The sequence below is a fragment of the Ochotona princeps genome, chromosome 3 (genome assembly GCF_030435755.1).
Source record: "Ochotona princeps isolate mOchPri1 chromosome 3, mOchPri1.hap1, whole genome shotgun sequence".
NCBI classification, from domain to species: domain Eukaryota; kingdom Metazoa; phylum Chordata; class Mammalia; order Lagomorpha; family Ochotonidae; genus Ochotona; species Ochotona princeps.
In genome coordinates, this window is record NC_080834.1 from 65,919,536 (window position 1) to 65,944,353 (window position 24,818).

A 24,818-nucleotide genomic window follows, 5' to 3' on the forward strand; every position below is an offset into this window, starting at 1 on the left:
TAATATATTCAAATATATTCAAATAATATATCCAAATAATAATATATAAGAAGATGATATTGAAATGAGTTCTCATACTAAATCATACAATAAAAAATGTAAAAGAAGTCTTAAACTCATGTAACAACTTGGAATTTTTCCAAGTTCATGGACTGTTCCAGCACAGACATGATGATTAGAGCCTAAAAAGCAAGAGGAAAATGGTAAGGGAAACATTCCATTACTTTTTATTAGCGTTCCACTAACTGCAGTTAGAGCATGAGCTCTCCAGCTAAGTTGAAGAGTGTTGAGTTCATGTGAATCTTCCACAAATGACACCACTTACAACCAAGAAAAACAAAATTGCAACACGTAATTTTGAAGAAGCAGTTTTGGTAGCATTTTGAGTGATATTATTATAATTGGAAAAAGTGAAGAAAGTGTCAGATGACAGAATTATATTTTCAAATAGAAGTGATTTAGTTAAATGACAAATGCAGAATGTCCATTTTCCAAAGAAATGACATTTAGAGAGTTTGAATACGTCCAGGTTTGCATAAAGATAGAGTAGCATGAAGCTCCAAGCAAAGTCAGACCTCACCTAGAATAGAGAGGGTCTTCTATGCCACTGCTGTGCTCCTCCTGAAACGCAATGTAGAGACTCATTAATGTGGATGACAATTACGGGCCAAAATGTGGAGACACAAAAAAGGCATAAATGTTAAACCAGAAGCATGCCTTATGTGGAATAAATTCTTTTTTTCTTTTCACTATTGCAAGCCTGAAGTTAAATATGACTACAATCTCTGATGTTAATGTGACATCATAAAAGAATTGTTAGTCATTCACTTAATACATACAGTTATAATTCTTAACACATATTAGTTGTGGAAACATTGTTCTAAGGGATTATATACATCAGTAGCCAAAATATGAGTTTTTCCACCTACTTTAAGAAGGTAAAATTGCCATGATCTTAACTACCCACTTCTGGATCAAGGACAGTGTGCATTATATAATGGAAAAACTTCCCCTTCTGCTTTTAATTGACATTCTGTGATCACCTCTAGATTTTTTCAGAAGGCAACTGTCAAGTTTTAACAGTGCTCCAACATATCCAGTGCCAAGAAGATTACTTCACAAAAAAACCACCGTATTAAACCCATGTGGGAAAGGCAGTATGAACACAGATCAATTTCCAACTCTTGAATGCTAAACAGGTAATTAGTGTTGGACTGTGACCTCCCAGAAAAGTTAGTCTAATTCATTCTTATTATGTTCAGACATCCCAAGATTTCCATGATTCTTTCAAGTTAAATCCCACAAATTAAGCCTTTGCCCAAATCCATTTCCCTCTTTCCATGGCTTCCTGTGAATATATGTTTGCACTGAGAAAAGCTATCATGTTGTATATGAGCTTGGTTGAAGCTGTAATCCTCTAAAGTTTGAATCTATTTAAGTCTCTGTTTAACTCTGTTTAAGTCTTCATGACATCATCACTTTAAGCATCTGCTTATATGTTTAGATACTATGCTATACCATCAGTTCAAGGATCTGCTTGTCCAGGTCTCACAAGGTTGAGAATCTGCTAGGTCTTCCTCTCTTGCTTTCTCTAAAATTTTGAGTAAATATTCCTCATTTCTTTCCCCCTATGTCCATCAAAAATTGACTATTGTTTATTTTGTAAAAGACATGTGCACTCATTTATTTGAAAGGCCAAGCAACAGGAAAGAGAGAGGGAGAGAGAAAGAGGGAGAGAGAGAGAGAGAATCTTTAATCCACTGGTTTACTCCCTAAATGACCACAGTGGCCAGGTCTGAACCAGGTTGAATTCATGAGCCAAGAGCTCCATTCTGGTCTCTCAGGGGTTCAAGTACTAGGAGACCAGCTACTGCTTTCCCAGGCATATAAGCAGAAAGCTAGATTGAAAGCAGAGCAGCTGGGTCTTAAACTAGCACTCTGATACTGATTTCAGCATTACAAGCGGAGCCTTAATCCATTGCACCAGATCATCATCTCCTGTTACGATGATACTCAGTTCCTCAGCAACAATGCTTCTTCAGGGATTATCTATTGAATACTCTAATGAGAATTTCTATGATGGCATATTAATTAATATCATACAATTACTCCATGTCACATAAAAAAGATTAACATCTGAACCAGTTTTAGATATGATGATGCAGCTCATGCTTCATGCATTTTAATATTGTTAATCCTGATACAGCATTTCTGAGGCTGAATTACCAATTTTCTGGGTCTCCAGGATTTGGTGAATTAGAAAACATTTTTCATGTCATTGTTCTTGGGATAACATTAGTCTTGAATATTTGCCCATTCCTAGCCCCTGAAAAGTGCTCTGAAATCAACCTTTCTTTTAGAAATAGGTTTGCTTTCTCCATGAGTCTCTCTTGTACTTAACTAAAATTGAATAGCGGCAGAAGCAAAAGTGAAGCTGCTGATACAGTTGAGAAGTAGAATGGAACAGCTGCAGCCCTTTGATCTCTACAGTCGCACTTGTGAATTTCAATATGACTTTTAATGTAACTCTCCAATTGTATTAGAATGGTTTTCAGCAGCCTCTTTGTCTCTCCGGGTCTAATAATAATGCTTTTATATATGGGCTTGTGTCAGGTGCATATATATTTATAATTGCCTTATCTTCTTGTGTAATCAATTCTCATCAATATTTAATGCTCTCTCTCTTCCTTCATTTTTAAAAAATAAAATCTGTTTCATCTTCTAGAACTTACTTTGGTTTCATCTGCACACTTTTGTTTTCCTAACCTTTCATTTTCCATGTGTGTCTTTTACTTTTTTGTAGATGACATAGTTGGGTCTCATATTCTTATTCACTTGGACAACTTGTGTTTTTTGACTGGTGAATTAATCCAATTACATTCAAGGTTAATACTTATAGAAAACTTAGGTGAAGTAAGAAATAAAGCCAAGTTTCAAAAATAACAAAATTATAGATGAATGAGGGTACTACAACTAATATCATAGAAATATCTGAAATCACAAGAGTTTTATGAAAAAGTATGCACCAGAAATGTATATCCCAGAAGACATTTATAAATTACTAGCAACATACAATCCAATAAGAGTGAATTGTGATGAAATAAAAAGCATCTGAAGATACTGACAATGACTAAAGAGACCGAATCAGTAACCAAAAATTCTTATGAGGAAACGTCAAGAAGTTCATGACTTCACTGGTGGATTCTCTCAAATATTTTAAAGAATAATTAAGGATAATCTTGTGAGGACTCTCCAAAAAAAAAAATACTTTCCAGCTTATTTTTCAGGGCTCACATTGCCAAGTAATACAGACATACTAGGACACTACAAGAAACGAACATGATAAGACTGATATCTTCAATAAACAAAGTACTAGCAAATGAATCAATCTCACATTGAAAGGATGATAAGCAGTCATCAAGTTGGACTTATCCCTGGGATGTAAGAAAGACTCACAAATGTGGCAAACACATTAGTAAATGTGTTTATTAATGTGATTAATAAAATCATACATGGTTATAGATGAAGAAAAATTTAATTTAATGAAATTTAATACCTTTCAGTTAATGCAATTGAACATCATGGCAGCTGAAGTTAATAACAATGTGCTATATATTTTAAAATCGCTACAACAATAGATTTAAAATACGTTTACTATAAATAATAATAACATAAAAAAGACAAAATAAGCAAATGGGACTATATCAAACTAAAAAGCTTTTGTACAGTGAAGGAAACTATTAACAAAGTGAAGAAGCAACCAACAGAATGGGAGAAAATTTTTGCACACTACACAAGTGATAGGGGATTAATATCCAAGATTTACAAAGAGCTTCAGAAACCCAGGGGCAGTTAAAAAAAAAAAAAAAACATGGGAACCATGGGATGATGGACTGTCTGACATTGTCTGTACCAGCAATGTTGGCACACACTTAAATTACAGACTGATGGAATTGTAACTCCTTATGAAGGAATGTACTGTTGTGACAATATGAGGAAAAGAAGTCGGGGATGGGGGGATTGGGGAGATGAGAATCCCAGACTTCACAGAATTGTACCATAAAATTCAAAATTTAAAATAAAAAAGAAAATTGCTATGATAATAGATTTGAAATACTCCTACTATAAAAAATTATGTATGAGGTCATTCATATTATAATTAACTTGATTTACCTAGACTGAAATTCATACATGTATTCAAATATGTAGCAGATTGTAAATTTGTGCAATTGTATTTTTGATTAAAAATATGTTAATAAATTAAAATAAGGTCCCTTCTGAGATAAAATACTACTATCTTTAATTTTTTTCAGAAAGTGGAAGGTGCTCCAGTTCAACCTCTGTTCATACCACAACTTTTCCCCTCTGAGATAATCACTCCTGGCTTAGTTTTCATTTTGTCCATGAAACTTTTCTGACAAAACCAGAGGAATTAATTCTTTTCCTTTTAGGATTTTATGTCAGATTGGTGATAACGACAAATGGTATAAATTTGAGTGAAAGATCATCAAAACAAAACCCTTAAAAACTTAATGGGCATTTGCCTTATTCTGTGGCTCTCAAGGGATACATTTAGTAACTCCAATTTAATGGTGTTTTGTTTTTGTTTTGTTGGTTTTTTGGGTTTTTTTGATGTTCAGAGGATTGAGACTCTTAGGCCACATTCTGTTGTCAATGTTAAGTGGATCCTCTTGGAATTATTATGAATTTTTGAAACGTTCTGTACTCATGGAATAAAGATTTAATTTCATTCTAAATGACTAAGAATTTAGAGCTGGATCTACATTAAAAATCAACACATATCCTGCACTCTACTTTTCTTCACAGATGAAGGAAAATTCAAGTTCTTTTTTCCAGAAACATGAACCTCTGAAAACATGTATTTCTCTACCTTCTTTAGGACTTTAGTTGCTAAAAATCTAATTTTTCAATTTTGTAAGATCCTTATGGTTTTACAAAATTGAAACGATATTGTGTAAGCACCAGAGAAATGATTGTCACTCATTTTTTCATCACTTCTGAAGGCGACAGTATCAAATAATTTTAAAAAAACAGAATAAATGAAAACACATTTGTAGTAATCATAGAATTGATCAATGAAGTGCCTGAATTTTTTGGATAATACGCTTTGTCATAAAATTTATCATTCAAATGAAACCGATTGTTTCTTAGGGGGCTTCTCCAGCAGGCCCCTCAGACTACCAAGGACGTGAGGCAGCAGTGTTCCGTGACAAGAACAACCAAAAACAGTCTGATGGAGCATATCCGTTTATTATAAAGTGAGCACAACTTACACAGACTAGGAAAGGGGAAGGCAGAAGGGTGTTTCCCGACGGTCCTCCCACCGAACAATGACACTGTAACTGGCTAGAATGCATATCTATCTGTCTGGGTCCTCCAACCACGTCACAAGTCATGGTCTACATGGCTCAGGTCACACATTTACCATGTGTGGGTGGCAAATCCGCTGTAGGTCACATTTGACTTCTTTTTTTTTTTTTTTTAAAGATTTATTTTTTATTACAAAGTCAGATATACAGAGAGGAGGAGAGACAGAGAGGAAGATCTTCCATCTGATGATTCACTCCCCAAGTGAGCCGCAACGGGCTGGTGCGCGCCGATCCGATGCCGGGAACCAGGAACCTCTTCCGGGTCTCCCACGCGGGTGCAGTGTCCCAATGCATTGGGCCGTCCTCGACTGTTTTCCCAGGCCACAAGCAGGGAGCTGGATGGAGCTGCTGGGATAAGAACCGGCACCCATATGGGATCCTGGTGCATTCAAGGCGAGGACGTTAGCCGCTAGGCCACGTCACCCGCCCCACATTTGACTTCTTAGAGTTGCTTATCAAGGAAGTCCCAGCACAGCTCATCCAAACACAAACAAGAGAGACTGGAGTACAGCACCCGACTCTCACACTCCTGCCCAGTGAACAGGTCAGGTTGAGGCCTTGGTTAGCTAAAACCATTCCAAGGGGGTGTCCCTGGGACGCAGTGTGCCATGTACTGAAGACCTGCCACATAGGCTAAGCCAGCAGAGATCTAGGAGCGATCTCCCACAATTATTAGCCTCCACTATAATGTAGTGATTAAAACTTTTGTGTTGATCATTCCTTACGTATTAAACTTGAAAAAAGATAATCTGCAGGCAATATCATTTTAGGGAGCTTGCTATTATCCATTTTCGTTCTAGGAGAAATGAAATATCAGTGTAAGTCTTATTTCTATTTGAGCAATTGTAACCAACTAGAAAAATGAAAGGAAATTTTATTATGTGACTTTGAGATGACAAAGATAGCACATACAATAAAAAAAATCTAATGTCGTAGATTTCAAGAACTATTTTTTAACTATTTTTCCAAAGTTTTTACTCTTAGCCGTTCTGAAATTTAAAGCTTGGCAATTTTTTCAGGAGTCTGAGAGAAACTGTACCTATATTTCACCAAAACACTTCTATTCCTGAAATGTAAAATATAATTGTGGTCAGTATATATTCAAGAAACTATCAATCTGGAAATTTCTTTTTAAAAGAAAAACATTTATTTATTTTTTATTGGAAAGGCAGATAGACAGAGGAGGAGAGACAGAGAGAAAGATCTTCCATTCAATGGTTCACTCCCCAAGTGAGCGCAATGGCTGGAACTGAGCCAGTCCAAAGCCAGGAGCCAGGAGCTCTTCTGGGCAACCATATGGGATCCTGGTGCGTGCAAGGCGAGGACTTTAACCACCATGCTATCGCGCTGGGCCCCGATCTGGAAGTTTCTAAGGGTCAACTAGCATTCCGAAAAAAATGTAGCACAAAGCAGGCATCCAATAAAAAAGTTACTCAACATATATGAATATTAAACATTACCCAAGTAAAAATTTGTTGAAGAATTCAAAAATGAAAGTTTGAGAAGTATTCTGAATTTTAACAAATAAAACTAGAAGATCATGGAAACACTTGACGCTTATTAACAACTGACACTAAAGAGATACTATTTACCAGGCCTGGTGTAATAGCATAGCGGTTAAGGTCCTCCCCTTGAACACACCCGGATCCCGAATGGGCACCAGTTCTAATCCCGGCAGCTCCACTTCCCATCCAGTTCCCTGCTTGTGGCCTGGGAAAGCAGTCGAGGACGGCCCAAAGCTTTGGGACCCTGCACTTGCATGGGAGACCTGGAGGAGGCTCCTGGTTTTGGATTGGCTCAGCTCCAACCGTTGTGGCCGCTTGGGGAGTGAATGGACAGAAGATCTTTCTCTCTGTCTCTCCTCTCTGTAAATCTGCCTTTCCAATAAAAACAGAGAGAGAGAGAGAGACAATTTACCATAGAGGCAAGCAACTTAAAATTTACATTACCATTACATGCCTCAGTGGTTTGAGATGCATGCAAAAAGGTCAGCAAATTAATAATATTTACACATGTCAACACCATCATCACAGTAATGGAGCCAGTATACATGTTGAGAACTTTTTAATTGGATGCCTGCTTTGTGCTACATTTCTTTAGAAGGCATCTAACATCCTGATTTGCATTTAGCATTTTATTTTATTTCACTTTTAACATACGATCATTTATTAATGTTTAGCCCTTACAATTTCCCTAATTCATCTTCATGGAATTTGAATATTATGCACAAGAACATATGAACAAGTTTAAACTTCATTCATAATCAAATTTATTACATGCTGTAGGAGTATTTTGGTACATTTATCTTTTCTCATCCATCTCTCTTCTCCCCATCCACTCACTTCATTCTCCCGGCTTTCCTCCCACTAGTAAAAATACTTTCTAGACAGCACTCTTTTTCCCCAAGACATTTTATTGTTTAAGAGCTAGCTCTATGGGCCCGGCAGTGTGGCCTAGTGGCTAAAGTCCTCGCCTTGAACGCTCCGGAATCCCATATGGGCGCCGGTTCTAATCCCAGCAGCTCCACTTCCCATCCAGCTCCCTGCTTGTGGCCTGGGAAAGCAGTCGAGGACGGCCCAGAGCTCTGGGACCCTGCACCCATGTGGGAGACCCGGAAGAAGTTCCTGGTTCCTGGCTTCGGATTGGCACAGCACTGGCCATTGCAGTCACTTGGGGAGTGAAACATCGGAGGGAAGATCTTTCTCTTTGTCTCTCCTCCTCTCTGTATATCTGACTTTGTAATAAAATAAATAAATCTTAAAAAAAAAAAGAGCTAGCTCTATTATTCTTGGGATGGATCAATTTCTAAAAAAATGCAAATAAAAATATTTTTTAGAAATTTTTAAAATTTATCTTTTAGTTTTATTTTTGATGATGTTTACGTAGTTTATCAGGGTGGGAAAGGTCGAGGATCAGGAGATAGTGGGTGAGATCACTGTTTCACATTTTCCTATTCTTCCTGTATCTGGGGAAGAGAGGGACACAACAGGAGAAACCGTACCCGGCCTCCCAACCACCACATTGCCCAGGGGATGGGAAACTGCCACCTGATGCCATCCCAGGTTCCCTACTCTGGAGCATTTTCCAAGGGTTCTGCTCATGTGGGTTCGATAATTCTGAGATACTGCTGATAGCACCACTCCATGGATGAAGAAATCCTTCCAAGGTTGATTGGCTGTCTTAGTCCACCAGGTCTCCATTGGTTCAGAAATTTGCTGTCTGGCTTCATTGGGATAGTTGATCAGTTTATTCTGCCCTCCATCCTCAGCAAACCAATGAGTGCTGTGGCCCAGCCCCGCCCTGCCCAACACATGCCCGGCCCTCATGTACAACACGGGGAGCTGCAGTGCATCAGAGCAGCCTCCTAACTCCCACTGAATCAGCCACCCAACTCTGGTTCCTGTGCTTGCCAGCATGTGCAGTGAAGTGGTCCGGTCTGCCCCACATCCCACTGAGATCTTGTATACATCATTGGACACTGAAGCCTAACTCAACCCAATTGACTCCACCTTCCAGTCCACACTGGTGCCAGTGGGTGCCACCACCTATTCAGCCAGGACCATTTCCAGTCCTGGTTCTCATGCTCACTAGTAGGAGTTGCAGCCCATCAGTGAGAAGCCTATTACCTCCCTGCTGGACCCAGTTCCTACCCTGGATATTGCAATCTTCAGGTGATTCTGCAGTCTAGCTCAACAAGACTTGCCTCCAGTCCCAACATTTACCAGCTGATGCTATGGCAAACCCCAACCAGCCTCCCCTTATTCTTGTTCATGCCTGTACTAGTGGATATGGTCAGTTAGCCCAGCCTCGCTCTCCCTCTAATCCAATTCACGTGTAGGCCAATAGTTGTTGTAGCCCTGGTCAGCCTGGTGTACCCCCCAGGAGTATACACTCATGGTGTACCTCTCATGCTCACCATCACGAGCAGTGGCCCAGCAGTAGAGTCCCCACCCCTCCCCTGTCAGGCTCACTGCCTGCATCCCCTGCCCTGTTCTTGCATGTGCTGTTGGGCACTATGTTTCAGTCTGCTCTGGCATGTCTCACCTCGGCACTTGCCGGCTGGTGCTATAACCTGGCCTAGCCTAGTCTGCCCGCATTCCAGCTTGCACTGGCTAGAGCTAGCACCCTCCCAGCACAATCATCCCCCAGTCCTGGCCCTAATGTGAACTGGTTGGTGATGTGGCCAGATCCAGTTTGTCCTGCACCCCATCCTGGTTCTCTGATCTGCCACTGGGTGTTATGAACTGCCTTATCCTGGCCCATCCCCATACCTGAGCCACATTTATAATGGTAGGTCCTGGTACTTGGTCTGCTCTGGGCTGCTCCTTGTTTTGGTTCTTGTGCTCACCTACAGGGACTGTGCCCTGACAAAGGAGTTCCTCAAGCTCCTCTATTTGGTCTCCTCTCAGTGGCAGATCTCATGCACACAGGTGGATCCTTGGCCAGGGCTGACTTAGTCTACCACCTCCTGCCCTGGCAGGAACAGTAAACTTGGCCCAGCTGACCCATACCCAACCCAGTTCTTACTGTTGGGTGTTACAGCCCAGCCACACCTAGTCCACACCCTGTCGCAGTTCTCGTGTAGCCCAGTGGGAACAGAAATCTAGCCCAGCCTGTCCTACATCCACTCTGGCTGACATGGGCACCAATGAATGCTGGAGTCTGACCCCGTCCAGAGCCCCCAGGCCCTGTCCACACTTGAGTTGAGGGACACTGCAGCCATGTTCAACCCAGACCATCACCCCCATTCTGGCTGTAATGCTGGAGTCTGGCCCAGTCTAGAGCCTCCAGGCCCTGTCCACACTTGAACTGAGGGACACTGCAGCCATGTCTAACCTAGACCATCACCCCCATTCTGGCTGTCATGTTCACCAGTGGAAATCACAACCTAGCCATGGCATCCCCTTACCTCCCCAACCAGGCCTGTTCCTAACCCCAGATCTTGCATATACCACTGGTTGTTCTGACCCAGCTCTGCAACCCCCATCCCCTCTCCTTGACCTTTGCCTCTGATGCTACAATCTGGCCTGACCCACCCTGCCCCCATTCCCAACTCTCACTAATGAGTGCTGTAGCTTGGCCCTAACCAGCTCACTCCCATCCTTGACCCCTGCGAACCAGCAAGCGTGATTACCTATCCCAGCATGTGTCATATTCCAGCCTGGCTCCTGCACTTACCAGTGAGCTAAGGCTGGCTTGGCTCTGCCCGATCCACCCTCTTCCAAAACCACCTCACATACATGCAGACAGGTGGTTCTACCCTGTCTAACCAATACCTAGGCCCAAATCACATGCTCACCAGCGAGAGCAATAGCCCAACAGAGGAGTTTCCCTGGTTCCCCCAGCAGACCCATTCTCAGACCCAGATCTCACCCATCCCAGTGGATGCTAGGCCCTTACCAGTCCTAGGCTGCCCCCTCCAACCTGCATATGTACGAGTGGTGGATGTTGTATCCCAGGCCCCCTACACCATATTCTTGGGTGTGTCTGCAGGTGATGCAGCCTAGATCAACCCACCTGTATCCAACCCCAGCACCCATGATTGTCGGAGAGTTCCATGGTCATGCCTAGCTTAGGCTGTCACCACCTCCAGCTCTAAGCGAACCAGCTGAAGCTTCAGATCCTAGGGGTGGGCCCACACATCCCCCATAGAATCTGCCTCCAGACCCAGTTCTCTTGCATGCTGGTTAGTTCATGACCCAGCCTAACATTACCCATACCCTGTTTTGACTCTCCTTGGCCAATACTGTGATCTAGCCCTGTCAGGGAGGCCCTCACCCCTAGCTAGAATTTTATAATTAATTATACACAACATATTTACCATTTTAGTCATATTAATGTATATTACTCAGTGACATTAAATATGGTAAGAATGCAGTAATCAGTGCATTTCACCTCCAGAATGTGTACATTTTCTTAATCCGAACTATGTATCAACAACAGCAGCAGCGCCCCTAGCAACCATCACTTACATTTCTGTCTATGCAAAGATGATTACTGTGGCTGCTTCAGGTAAGATGAATCATAAAGTACCTGTTCTATGCTGTCTGGCTTAATTAAGACAGTATAGTCTCTGCAAGTTTGATCTATGCTGTAACTTGTGTCAGCATTTCATTCCTACTGAAAGCTGAACAGTCATCACTGTGTATACATGCCTATTTAATCAATACTCAGCACAGGGACATTTGAATTGCTTTCAGTTTCTGTCTAGCGTACAGAATTCCTATATGAATGCTGGTTTGCAAAAATAGTCACTGAGACATTATGAATCACTGTACTTACAGTCAATGAACTTGAGAAAAAAACTGACTCATAAATTATGAATCATCTTTACTCAAATAGAGATGCTTCTGACCTTGAACATTTTCTTTCAAAACTTGCAATATCATCTTTTTGCATCGAATCTAATGTTTTTCCTCGAACTGCACTGGAAATAATGATTCAATTGCAAGCTGAAAAAAATAATATTTGTTTAGAGCATATTGTAAATTATTTCTTCACATTTTTTCCCAGGGAAGACAGACATGGCTTAAAAACCATACCATGATAAATATGTTTATACTCAGCATTTACAGATCACCCAGAACTTACAACTTGGATGCTTCTGTACTCTGCCCTCTGTGAGACCACCGGGGAGGTGAATCTTGGTTTGGTGGCCTTACTTTTTACACACTACCAACTTGGAACACCAATGTACATCTTTCTGGGCAACATAGCTCTTGTGGTTCATGTTGTGCCTCTAAAATATTGGAAAACTCCTTTTCTAACGACAGAATGATGTCACTCTGTGATGTATTATTTAGTTTTATATTGTTTGCACTATTGAAACTGCAGACTGCTTTCTGCTGTCTGCAACGGCAAATGCCTGCTACATGGCCAAGATGTCAAAGAAAATGCATTCAGATGACCACAGGGACCTTCATAGTTGGAAAGGTGCACACGGCGAAACATGTGGGGATTTTTCTTAGGGTAGCACTCTGTGCATCTAATCACATTAACAACTTCTATTGTGATATTATTCCTTTCTAAGGACACTCCCGTGTGGATCCCTATGTCAGTGAACTGGTCCTAGTCATTTTTTCAGATTCCACTGAAATCCCTGTAGATACTGTCTTATTTTCTTTCCTCTTCATTCTTTGCACCACTGTCAAAATGAAATTCAAAGAGGGATGGGTCAAAGCCTCCCACTTTTTGTCTGTTTCATTGTTTCCTGGCTCTCTTTTCTTTATGCACATTAGACCCAATTTGCTTAAAGAAGAAAATGAAGGGCCCAGCAGCGTGGCCTAGTGGCTAAAGTCCTCTCCTTGAACGTCCCGGGATCCCATATGGGTGTCGATTCTAATCCCGGCAGCTCCTCTCCCCATCTAGCTCCCTGCTTGTGGCCTGGGAAGGCAGTCGAGGACGACCCAAAGCTTTGGGACCCTGCACCCGCATGGGAGACCCGAAAGAGGTTCCAGGTTCCTGGCTTCGGATCGGCGCAGCACTGACCGTTGCACTCACTTAGGGACTGAATCATCGGATGGAAGATCTTCCTCTCTGTCTCTCCTCCTCTGTGTATATCTGGCTGTAATAAAATGAATAAATCTTAAAAAAAAAGAAGAAGAAAATGAAGACAGACCAGTTGGTCTTCCATCCGATGATTCAGTCCCTAAGTGAGTGCAACGGTCAGTGCTGCGCCGATCCGAAGCCAGGAGTCAGAAGCTTCTTCCGGGTCTCCCATGTGGGTGCAGGGTCTCAAGCCTATAGGCCGTCCTTAATTGCTTTCCCAAGCCATTATCAGGGAGCTGCATGGGAAGCGGGGCCACCAGGATTAGAACTGGCACCCATACGGTTCTAGTCCCGGCAGCTCCACTTCCTATTCAGCTCCCTGCTTGTGGCCTGGGAAATCAGTTGAGGACGGCCCTATGCATTGGGACCCTGCACCCGCGTGGGAGACCCGGAGGAGGTTCCAGGTTCCTGACTTCGGATCGGCACGCACCGGCCCGTTGTGGCTCACTTGGGGAGTGAATCATCGGACGGAAGATCTTCCTCTCTGTCTCTCCTCCTCTGTGTATATCTGGCTGTAATAAAATGAATAAATCTTAAAAAAAAAAAAAAAAGAACTGGCACCCAAATGGGATCTCGGCACATTCAAGGCGAGAACTTTAGCCACTAGGCTATCACTCTGAACCCGAAAGTAATAAATATCTTGAGAGAAATTCTGAATAAACAATAATCTCATGAAACTTTGAAACATATTGAATTTATGCATGGTAACAATTTAAGTGTAGCAAAGCTTTCAAGTGACATTACATGGAGAAAATGCACAAATTACAGATATATAATTAAAGCATACTATGATGTAAGCAAGTTGCACATATAAGGGGGAAATGTACAGAAAGAATAGACTGTTATAAATCCAAACTCAAAATGTTAATAATCAAAGCAATCTGAATCCAATTAAGAAGCAATGTACAATATTGTCAGGCTTATCTTCTAAATCTAATTAAGAAGCAGCTTAAGATATTGTCAAGTTTATGGACAGCATTACTTTCATGTCTGTTGATATCCAAAAGACATCACAAATATAGTATACTTAATATTAGCAACAATGGTGGGAGAAGGGTACATTATTGAGTTACAAAGGTGCAAAAACATGTGATTGCTGCATAGTAGCTAGATCTTATCTAAAATAATTCTTTTTGTCATCATTGCCAAGCATCAGTTAATGAAGCGTGAGTTTCATAAAACAGTTTCTAATTATTTTCTTAAAATATATAGGAGATTGGGCCCGGTGGCGTGGCCTAGTGACTAAAGTCCTCGCCTTGAACGCCCCCGGGATCCCATATGGGCGCCGGTTCTAATCCCGGCAGTTCCACTTCCCATCCAGCTCCCTGCTTGTGGCCTGGGAAAGCAGTTGAGGACAGCCCAGAGCTCTGGGACCCTGCACCTGCTTGGGAGACCTGGAAGAGGTCCCTGGTTCCCGGCATCGGATCAGCGCAGCACCGGCCGTTGCGGCCACTTGGGGAGTGAATCATTGGACAGAAGATCTTCCTCTCTGTCTCTCCTCCTCCCTGTATATCTGCCTTTCCGATAAAAATAAATAAATCTTGAAAAAAAACATGTATATATATATTCATATATGAGATCTCCAAAAATTTGAAGGAAAGTGAAAGTGGGAAATACATATTTATTTTTATACAAAAGCAAATTGGGTTACAAAGCATTTTTTTCATAGTACATGTGAAACCTGTATAATGGAAAAAAAAAACCTATAAAAGGATCTCAGATATGTTTTACCTCAGAAGAGACTCATGACTTTAATTCCACTTTTTTTCACAAAACTTTCCTGCTTTCTGGAAACACTATTTTAGGTGCTTGAATACATTGTTGGCCAAAAAAACGCATTTTTCCATCGTCTTACATGATAGAACTTTGTCAAAATTTACTTACCAGCTACTGGACCATTGAGAAGTCACTTCAAATAATAAAAAAGTACTTCTACCACACCTGACATCTTCGTGATTTGAAGTTACCTCCAAATTCTCTGAAAGACAGCTAATGGTCAGAGTGAAGCAGTGCTCCAGGATAGCCAACCATCTAAGGCTGACTTCAGGTGGGGAAAAAAAAGGCAGGAAAATAAAATATTTCCAACTCTCACATTCATAGAACTACTTTCTTTCTATAGACTTGAAGAAATTCCAAACCAGCTCAGTCACATATACTCACACGTCAAGAGTTTCTTGATTGCTTCCAACTGAACTCCATCAACTGAGGATTTGTCCGACCATGTCTACATCACGCATGCATGTTTGAATGTGTGTGCGTAAGTCTGTCCCAAACCATGGCGCTGAGTACAAGTGTCAGGTTCTAGAGATGCTCTTTCCAAACTGTGGTCCTATGGGACGTTTGAACCCATTTCAGCCTTTACTTATCCCTTCATGCCACCATTCCTTTGACATCTAAAGCTATGTTTAGTTTCTATGTCACCTACATATTCAGTCTCTCTTGCTCCTTCTCTGCTAATTTCTGTATAAATTCTCTTGTCCTCTTCCACTCTGGGTCTGGGAAATGTTTAAAAGAATTCCTTCTCACAAGTTGGTTGCTATATGCTAAGATACAATGAAGGATACTGAATGTATTTACAGGCCCATAGGTCCCCAAACAACTTCAAGGTTTCAGTGCCATCCTATCTCCATTTCCAGAAAAACCCCTAGAAAATTAAATCACTGACCTCTGTCTCAGTGACACATTTTTTCAAGCCAATGCCCATTTTCCCAATTGATTAAACCGTTCTTTATAGAATAGGTTCTAACTCTTAACATCATTACAAGGCTTCCCAAACCTGTTCCCATCTAAAATGCAGCAACAGTCACTGAGCAAAATATAACTATAGATAGGCTTTATTGAAATGAGGGTGCAGTTTATGTGAAGAAAAACTCATCAAATGGGTATTTTAAAAATCTTTACCAATATTTAGAAAGCAAGTGAAAGAAGAAGCTTGTCTAGGATGCTATTTTGAAAAGCAAAACTGAGGTGGATCGTGGACTTTGGTCCCCACCAGGAGAGACTGCGCCAGTGCAATGGAGAAGCGTCTGAGGATGATGAGCAGTGCCCCCATGGTGTCCAGTGTTAAACCTCTTCTTCATGGGCCGGTGGCTAAGTCCCTGCTGGCACTGCATATGCACTAGTGGATGGATGAGTGAAGGACTATAATCACAGTATGTTCACTACTTCCTGTTATTTTTAAGATTCAACTTCAGTAGTGTTTTAAAATTTAAATGAAGAATAAATGCAAATATAAATAATAAATAACCAAAAATGCAAAAAAGATAACTTGTTAATCCAGTGGCAATTGTTTACAAAAGAACAATAGTAATAAATAAACTAAGTACATTAACTCACATTTTAAAAAAAGTCATATATAGACAGTGAATTAGAGGTAAACACAGTAGAAATCTTCCTATGCTCAAAAAAACAATGGAAAAATAATTGAGAAAGTTCATTTTCAACAAATATGTTACCATATTATTAACCATGAACATGCTATTTTACTTGAAATTATTTTCATCTCTGTATTTTAATTTTGTGTGTTATTTTCGCTGGTAAATCATTCTCAATTCTAATGTACAAGAGAACAAAAACTAGTCAGTCTGGTTTAAGATGTTAACAAGAAAGCCACTTCCCTTTCATAAAAAAAGATGTTAATATGGGTAAGAAGTATTGTTAAAACAGTATGACAGTTTGGAGAAATGAGTCACACACTGTGGTGATATTCCTTAGAGATGTGTCTTACCTGGTACTTCTTTAGAGGGTAAGAAAAATAAAACACATGAGCTAAAAGAAAAAATGATCAAGACAAAGATCTAGATATTTCTACTTGGAAAAAAAAAACGTTGGGAATATTTGGAATATGTTCTTATATATAAATACTTACCTATATGGAGCTAGTTCTTTATTAAGCCAGAGAGTAAATGTGAGAAAAGTAAACGGTGTTTTGGCTGTGACAGCAATGGGCATGTTAGGACATTCTACATGAATGCAGACACCCAAGCTCACTGGAATGCAACCTAGAAGGTGGGGCAGGGAGACATGTTTTAAACATTTGCAAAAAATCTAAACTCAGACCTAGTGAGTTATTTTTGGTACTAAAAGTGGGAACAATAGAGAAAGGAAATTGATTTATTCCTACCAGGAAGGCAAGTATGTATGGATTTCTCTACTGCCATGAGGAAGAAGTAATGTATTTTGAGGCCATCCGCAGGAGCATCATCAAAATAATTCTCCATCTATATAGCAACTACAGACTCTACCATTAGTATATTACATGAGACAAACATGGTGAAGAGATTTTACCATTTCTGCTAAATTAGAGGGGTATAATTGATTGATTAAAGGTGTCATTGAAGGGCTTGGGGATAAAATGTGTGAGGATTCCATCTTTAAAATTATCTACATGTTAGCATTGAGATTTTTGAGGGGTTGTTTTGTTCATCTTGTGGAATGGCTCTTTCTTGTTTTGATTTGCAGCTTTGTTGTGTCAAATCTGTTTTTGCTGCAAATCTTATCTGTTCTCACTTCCCAGTTATTTGTATCTTTCTCAATAAGTTCTTGTCGTTCATTAACTGATCATGCATAAGAGAAGGATTGCTTGTAAATACTTGAGATTGCAAATGTCCATTTCAACACTGTTTAGCTACATATCATGAGCAGTGAAGGTCTGGTTTTTAATTGTAATTTATTCAGTACCACAAGGGTCATGTACTAGCATCTATTTCTACAAGAAGGTTTTCCATTCCTATTTTCACCACTCTTGCGATCCATTTTTATTTTTATAGCATGTCTGTTAACTTTATGTTGATGAAAATGTGTTATTTTCACCCTGTAGTGGACTGTGCTCACTGGTTCTGTATTTTAGGGGATATATAATGGAAGTATAGTGGGAACTAATTAATATGTTCAGATATGGAGACAAAGTACCGTATGTCTCTATGCATACAAACCAAAGATGGGCTCCCAGTGAAAGAATTGAATGCATTCTAAGAGTAACATGATGGACTCTCTGACAATGTCCATGCCTACATTGTTAGGAGACACTTCAATAACAGCATGATGGACTTGTGACTGTTCATGAAGGATGTCCATTGTAAAACTAGAGGGGTATCAGTGGGGTGGGGGGGGGGGACTTTGGGTAAAGACACAGGCAACTCCAGAGCTTATGGAACTATATCATAAAACAAAATAAAATATTTTTAAATGTAAAAAAAATCCACATGCATTTTGTTTTTGTTTTATTTGTGGCCCAAGTTCCACGTGAGGGTAGAATTTGTTCTGTCCCTCAGGTCTAATATAATACTTGTCACAAGATGAGGTGCTCAGAAATCACAGGAAGAAGAAAAAGGAGGAAAAGAGGAAGAAAAGAAGAGAAGCTAAATTCAGAATTCAACCCTTGAAAGTTCAGGTATTAGAATGCAAATAGCTTATCTGGAAGATAAGACTCCCATTTTAGTAGCACACATCCTTAATCCATTTTATTGATTCTTCAACAAGAAGCAGTGTGAGAAATGAGCACATAATTTAGGAAGCTGTGAAGTCTCAGAGAACAAGACCACCCATGACCAAACAGGAGGTTCCTGGAAGGTCAAGGGTAGTCTGAGGACACCAAGTTCACAGGAAGAGACTGTCCTAAAAGTGGAAGAGAGGAGAATCTTGAAACAACTTTCTTTTCAGTTTTACGTTGGCTGAACTAAAAGTGTGACTAACCCCTAAAATACCCATCCCCTGAGTGTTCTCCAAGTCCTAACACTGTCACAGAAAGCAAACTGAAGCTCAAGTGTGTCATGCCGAGAGCTCCCGCGGAGAGGAAGGCTATAAGCACGAAGGTGATTCCATCCTCAGCCTGATTCCTCACTGCCCTCTCTGTGTCCCCTCATTCTCTCCTCATAGCCATGTTTCTTCCTGTCATCACCAGGAAAGCATGTCCTTAATGCACAAGCAAGCTAGGACTTCACAGAGTAGAATTACATAGACTCATTCCTACCAATTTTAAGTGCAGGTAATTGCAGGCTACTAAGAAAAAAGGAGATATGGTACATTGATAGCACATTTTATACTGTATAATTAATACTAAATAGACTATTCTCTACCATAGTTACAGTCACTTAAACTTTTTTTCAATTTAGCTAACTTCATATTTAAATATACACTTCTAGAGGAATATTACTCTTCTAAAACAACATTTTTATTAACTTTATCATTTATTTTATTTGAAAGGCAGAGACCAAGATTGTCCATCCTCTGGCTCACTCCCAGTGCTCTCAACAGCCAGAACTGGGTTGGGTCAAAGCCACAACCTGGGAACCCCTTCTAGAACTTACTTCTGTGTGTCAAGGACCCATATACCTGAGTAATCACCCACTGCCTCCCAGGGTGGCCTGTCAGCAACAATGTTTGAAAAAGATTCACCCAGAGATCTTGCCCCAAATCCTCTGGAGTTTGGGAGACCTAAGAAAGAATCTATCACTAAGTCTTGAAGAGTCTGAAGGGGAAAGGCTTGGTGAGATGGGCCTTAAGTAGCAGAGCAGTAAGATCTCTGGTCAAAATGGAAGAGACCTGCATTTACTCCATCCAAGCATTTGTTAATCCTTTAGGCTTCTTGGGTGCTAAATGCCTTTCTCAAAGACAGAGCAGGAGAAGAACCCTGGTAAAAACTGACTTTTAAATAATCTGAGGGTGGGCACTGTGACTCCAACAGAGAGCAACCAGCCTGACAGGGGTGTGCTAACAGGGCAGCTGAAAAAAAAAGATACTGATTCACTTTGGAGGGTCTTTGCTTTGTTTTGAGAGACCCCCAAATTGTCTCTTAGGAGAAAGACACAGAATTTGTGCATAGGTCCTCATGGACCCAGGATCAGGTAACAAGTTTACTTGTTTCCTGCACATTTCCCTAACCTCCTCCCCTCCTGGCTTGATCATTGAGGCGTCAGAAATAATCACTGTAAGTGCAAAAGGAAGTGACTGAGGAGAGAGAAGCAGCTGCCCAAGTTTAGTCGCTCACCGTGATCCTCCCAGCCAGACAGTCCAAAATCAAGAGAGGGGACAGTTTTCATATTGAATCGTGTTACCGTTTTTACACTTCCCTAGGTACAACTGGAGTGCAATTATTATACTGCACCAGTGTCCTGTCACCCCACTACAGAAAAGGACTACTTCATTGAGTATAAAGTGACTCCAAAATCTACCTTTGACTTTACTAAGATATGGAAGAATGGTATATAAAGTTTAAACGAGTGGTGACAGAACCTTCCCCCCAAAATGGGCATTACCACCTACTACAGTCAATTTCCTACTGTAGTCATGAGCTGCTCAAGGCTGTGAAAATAGGAGAAGTCACCCAAGATAGGCAGCCAGGGAAATGACACTGAGGAATTAAATATTAAGATGTCATATAAAAACAAGTTAGCTGTGTAAAAAGGAGTGAGGGGTTACCATAAAGATCAGATAAAGCCATCCAAGACGAGGGGAAAATTAAAAACTTTTTGGGAATCTATCATAGTCTATGTGATTGCAAAACGATTGACCGCAACATTCAGTTGCGCAGGACTACTATTTTTATTATCTCTCACAGTTCTGTAGGTTGATTAGACTTAGCTAGTTCATTCTTGACTGGGATCTCATAAGGTTACAGTAACATAATAACTAGAATGTGAGACATCTGAAGTTCACCAAAGCTGGACATTCAAGATGACTCATGGAGATGGCTGGGAGACAATCCCCACAGTCAACTGGGAGCTTAAGTTGGAATTTCAACTGGAGGTTTACACCCAGGGTCTCTCAAGCTGGCCTGGATTTCACAGCATGGAAGCTGGCTTATTAGAAGGAACGCCTCACAAGTGACAGTGTTTCAATATATGATGTTCCGAAAGAACCAAGCTGAGGTCACACATGGCCCTGCACTGTCACCTCAATAAAACTCTATTAACCAAAACAGTCATAAATCAAAGCAATTTCAAGTGAAGGAGGCGCAGAACCCATCTCTCAATAAAAGGATGATCAAAGAATTTGAGGGCAAGTTTTTCACATTCAGAGATAATATACTAATATTATCAAAATGCAAAACACAGAAAATGCTTGTGGGCATGTAAGGCCATTTAAACAGGCTTTAAGAGTAATGAAATAGAATTTCGAAACTTTTAGCAGAATGTAGGAAACATTTAAAACATCCTTCAAACCAAGAATCTGATCAATTTTGTTCAGTAAGAATTAAATTGCTGTTTATTATCAATCTGTTAATCAAGCTAAGCATTCTTGTGGTAATCAAGAGAGAACTGCATAGCATTGAGCAAATTTTTGCGAGGGGGGGGAGTCAGGCAGAGATATGTGATTACTTTTCCTCTTGAGGAAGAGTTGCATCCTTACGAATATGCATTTGAAAAAGCAAACACCTTCTTTTGGAGACAGGATCAAGTCTTCGTGCTCCCCTGCATTTAATTATTAAGCTTGTACCTTTATCTACCAATGCCACGCTGCTCCAGATTGTCACTACAGATAGCTAACATTGAATTCATCAATGTCTAACATCAAAGCTAACATTGAATTCATCAAAGTCACTGCTATATTTGAATTTCTATCTTCTAACCAAATGAACAAAGAAAAAACATTTTCTGGTATAAATATTAAATATAAAGTATTACGCAAAAGTCACAAGACCCTAACTGGAAGAATCAAGTTTTGTATGTGGTGTCACAATTGATAAAGAACTGAACTGTATCTTCTAACCCAGGAATACAAGCTAAGAGTGAAATTCAGAGTTGCCCTGAAGGAACCAATAGTCTGCTCATCAGTGTTACATTTGAACTCCTGTTTATCCATTCTGATTGTTTCTTAAATAATCTAGGTTTATGTACATGTTTTATAATGACAGTTTTCAAGAATTGCCACTTAAGATTCTCTTTCTTTCTTTCTTTCTTTCTTTCTTTCTTTCTTTCTTTCTTTCTTTCTTTCTTTCTTTCTTTCTTTCTAAGATTTATTCATTTTATTACAGCCAGATATATACAGAGGAGGAGAGACAGAGAGGAAGATCTTCCATCCGATGATTCACTTCCCAAGTGAGCCACAATGGGCCGGTGCGCGCCGATCCAATGGAGGGAACCAGGAACCGCTTCCGGGTCTCCCACGCGGGGGCAGGGTCCCAAAGGTTTGGGCTGTCCTCAACTGCTTTCCCAGGCCACAAGCAGGGAGCTGGAAGGGAAGTGGAGCTGCCGGGATTAGAACCGGCACCCATATGGGATCCCGGGGTGTTCAAGGCGAGGACTTTAGCTGCTAGGCCACGCCGCTGGGCCCCACTTTCCTTATTGAAAAACTTTCTTTGTAAGGCAATCTGTGTAGCAAACAAGCAACAGAGTCTAGAAGAGAAGATGATGTACATAACAGTCACTGGAAAGTGACCAAAAGCCACCCAGTTTGCTACAGAATTTCAGAAGAGCACAACATTTGAGATAAACTTTGAAGTTATTTTATTTGGGAACCCCAGCAGCAAGCTACTCCTCAGCCTGCTGCACTGGCACCCAATAGCTGCTCCACTTCCAACCCAGCTCTCTGCTATGGTCTTGGAAAGCATCAGAGGATGACCCAAGTCCCTGGGCCCTGCACCCACATAGGGGACCCAGAACAAGCTCCTGGCTCTTGGCTTCAGATGATCTCAGCGCTGACCATTGCAGCCATCTGGGCAGTGAACCAGCACATGAAAGACCTGTCTCTCCTTCTGTCCATAAAATCTGTTTTTTCAAACAACAACAAAAATCTGTGTTTTTAAAAATTACTTTACTTGCAAAAGAAGTGATCACAACTTTTGTAATTGTGATGTCAGTGAGATGGTATGGACAGGATTGGAATATACAGAGAAAAGCACTGAAGAAATAAAGATGAATCATGGATACAAGAAAGTTCAAACTATGAAAAAATCAATAATATATGCAATTAAAGTAAGGAGAAGAATACGAAGAAATGTTGAAAACATACAGCTAGCAATGCTACAACTTGGATGCTAAACTAAATTTAACTTTATTCCAACCAGCTGCGATAAGCATGGGGCAGTCACTAGAGGTTGTTGAGTAAAATCCTAAAGTAATCAAGCCTGTTGTTCAGCAACCTGTGCTTGCAAAATGTGTACAAGGAACTCCAGGAGAGCAAGCTGGTGGCAAGCAGAGCAGCAGAGATGTTACTGTCATGATCCATTCAATCCGGGGCAACAAGAACACTGCCACTTGGCAGTGACAAATGCTCATGAATAAACCCACTGAAATCAGCGGTTGGATCGATGGTGTGGGTTTCTTGAAATCTGCCGTCAGCTTAGAACTTAAAAAGAACTATCAGACTGGATTGCACATAGAAATAGTTGATTTTGAGAGGCTGACAAGTCACAGGACCTAATTTTAAACCAGAAACAGCAGTATTATAGTTTGAGAAATTGTCTCCTTGGAAAACCATGCTGAAATGTAATTACAATTGTTAACAGGGTTAAGGGGTGAGATTTTTGAGAGGCTCTTTGGCCTTAAGGGCTTCATTCTCATGGAGGGCACTGGTGCCCATTGCAAAAGGGCAAACTGGTTCCACACTCACTTTCTTCAGTCCTATTTGCTGTTAGGAACAGCGGCATTCAAGGAACGATCTTGGATGCTAGGACTGAACCCTTAACAGGCATCAAACCTGCTGGATCCTTGATCTTCAATTACTCAACATGGGAAATGGTAATAAACTTCCATTCCAAATAAACTGCCCAGCCTCAGACACTCTGTAATAGCAGGGGAGAATGCACTATCACAAAAAGCTTTTAATGTAGCTAATTTTGATTTACCAACTGATGAACAGTGCCACCGATGAAAGGCCATAATGTAGTCCCGTTTGAGAAAAAGGATGTAAGACTTAAAAAGAGAAGTTCTTCTACCTTCAACTGCATGATTAGCTAGCAAGCACATGTAAATAAAGATGTCTGGGTTTTTTAAAAGATTTATTTTATTTTCATTAGAAAGTCAGATATAAAGAGAGGAGGAGAAACAGATAAAGATCTTCTGTCTGTTGATTCACATCCCAAGTGGTTACAAATGGCTGGAGCTGCGCCGATCCGAAGCCAGGAGCCAGGATCCTCCTCTGGATGCAGAGTCCCAAGGCTTTGGCCCATCCTTGACTGCCAAGGTCACAAGCAGGGAGCTGGATGGAAAGCAGGGCTGCCGGGATTAGAACTGGTGCCCAAATGGAATCCCAGTACATGCAAGGCGTGGACTTTAGCTGCTAGACTACCATACTGGGCCCAAGATGTCTGTTTTGAAATAAATCTTAACTAGAAACAAGATTGTCCTCAATGACATAATACCAGCCCCAGATCCACTCTTCTCTGGAGTGAAATGGTCTCCAAACAATATCTAACATTTATTCAAATTTCGTATTTTACTTTTTTCACTTTATGTGTAGTATTTAGTTCCAATTAATATGTATATATAAATACACATACATATATATATGTACCTCTTTAATGAACTCTTTAGTAATGCCATTGCTTTCTCACTTTCTAGATCTACATTCTACACCCATTCTTATTAATATCAGTCTTTCATTCCTGATTTTAACCAAGAGTATATATATAATTAAATAAGCAGACTGGAATAAAAATATTTACTTTGCCAAGGCACAGTCACCCCGCACCACAGGGTCCCTGAAAGTAGTAAATTGGAGGAAATATACAACCCTCCCCCTTATCCAGAATCTCACTTTCTAGGTTGGTCACCTACAGGGCAAGTATACTGGGAGACACATTTTGATATCCTTGTTCTATTAGTAGGTATTATTTCTCTCTTTGTATGCCTAACCCATAAATCACATTTTAACATGATTTTGCATTTGATACTATCTGTGATCACAGGCATACAAAGGGGGTCATGAACACATACACAT

General features: G+C 40.5%; 1 pseudogene; it reads left to right on the forward strand.

Annotated features, from left to right (window-relative positions):
• The first annotated feature begins 466 nt into the window (after positions 1-466).
• Positions 467-20,147, forward strand: LOC101526274 (olfactory receptor 5K1-like; annotated as a pseudogene).
• The last annotated feature ends 4,671 nt before the right edge of the window (positions 20,148-24,818 follow it).